Source organism: Aphanomyces astaci (assembly GCF_000520075.1).
Source record: "Aphanomyces astaci strain APO3 unplaced genomic scaffold supercont1.35, whole genome shotgun sequence".
NCBI classification, from domain to species: Eukaryota; Oomycota; class Saprolegniomycetes; order Saprolegniales; family Verrucalvaceae; genus Aphanomyces; species Aphanomyces astaci.
This window is the reverse complement of record NW_009798298.1, coordinates 162,254-163,932: the sequence shown is the minus strand read 5'-3', so window position 1 is coordinate 163,932 and position 1,679 is coordinate 162,254. Positions and strand designations below refer to the sequence as shown.

Below are 1,679 nucleotides of genomic sequence, written 5' to 3'. Positions count from 1 at the left end.
GCGTATAACCTATTTAACGCATATTTAAGCTTGAAGTTTGTATACTTTGAAGCAGCGTTAAAGGATTCTGACTACTGCTAAATGCTGTTTTTATCCTATTGTTACGTGGAATCAAACGTTAAACATCTATGAAGGAATCCATTGAATTCTCCTCGAAAAACTGTCTTGGCACACTATGCCTTCAGTATTTTCTGAAATTTCATGACAAAATTCACTTGCTCTAAGTATCGAATTCTTTGGGGTATGATGACTTTTGAGACCCACTGTACACATGCTGTTCGAACGTGCTGTCAGAATCCTTTACAAATTTCAACATTGAAGCTCCCTACAGTGTATATGCGTGCCCGCCTCATAATACCGGAAAGCGTAAACTGAAATGATATCCAGAATTGTCGAGTTTTAGCCAATCAGAAGGTCAGCTTGGCCAATCACAGTCAGCGACCAAGAAAGAACGGACTAGTAAATCTTCTGCGACAAGGCGACCAAGACATGGAATCTTCCACGCCAGGCTTGGTCGATGTGAACAAAAAATGCATTCTCTTGGTCGCCTTGTCGCAGAAGATTTACTACGTACTACGGTAGTAGTACTGCAGTCCGGTCGTTCATGTCCATGCTTCCTTGGCCAAGCTGACCTTCTGATTGGCTAAAACTCTACAATTCCGGATATCGTTTCAGTTTACGCTTTCCGGTATTATAGGTCATTGTTTGATACTATTTTTTGAAATTCAGAGAGTAATTGTCCGGATACCGTTTACCAAAGCATGCCAGAGCATCCGCCCACAAAATTCCGCGCACCGCAGCGTAATAGTATAATTTGGTGCAGGCGGTGTCTTGGCGAGGAGTGAGCCCTATCGTGCACGTCATGGAGTGTCCTATCGATTCGTCTTGTTGGGAAAAGCGACAGGTAGACCGTAGATGAGGCCTGTTCTACGACGGAGCACTTTTACTTGGTATTTATATTGTTCACCAATTAATGGGTTTGCGCTGGATACTCCATACACTTTCCACAGGGAGGGAAAATAGCTCAGGGGTAGAGCATCGGTTTCTTAACTCAAAGGTCGTGGGATCCATCCCTGGCTTCACCGAAAGGATTTATCCGTCCCTCCTGGGGAATCCGGATATTAAGGGAGACAAGGACCGAACTTCGATCGAAGCACGAGGTATGAAGCGTTGAGGGAAGTATAAACCGAAGATTACACACCGCCTCTAGTCGAGCAGGCGCGTTACAATTGGCGAAGCGGTTCCATAACATGTGGTTCTAGTATCGGCACTTGCAGAGGAATGTCTTAAAAATGATAATCCAAACTCACTGTCAATGAACCATACGGTTTCCACAGTAGCAATACCACACACGCACGTACTAGTATACTCCCAGCATGTGGTTGCGCATCGAATTTTCAGACCAAGCCATTGTTTTTGTACTAAGATGTATTTCGGATTGTTTATTTGAATTATTCTAATTAGGCTGAAATGAATCCTATATAGGGAGCTTCAATGTTGAAATTTGGAAGGGATTCTCACAGGGATGTGACAAATCCTAGTAACATTACCGGTATTCACATTGTCAAGGGGTTCAAACAGCATGTGTATCCATGGTTAATTGAGTTTGGATTATCATTTTTAAGACATTCCTCCGCGAGGGCCGACACTAGAACCACATGTTATGGAACCGCTTCGCG

The 1,679-nt window shown here is 43.5% G+C and overlaps 1 pseudogene across 1 annotated transcript; it reads left to right on the top strand.

Annotated features, from left to right (window-relative positions):
* The first annotated feature begins 1,013 nt into the window (after positions 1-1,013).
* Positions 1,014-1,085, top strand: H257_11627 (annotated as a pseudogene). The gene has a single exon. The product of its transcript is annotated as a tRNA-OTHER (tRNA).
* The last annotated feature ends 594 nt before the right edge of the window (positions 1,086-1,679 follow it).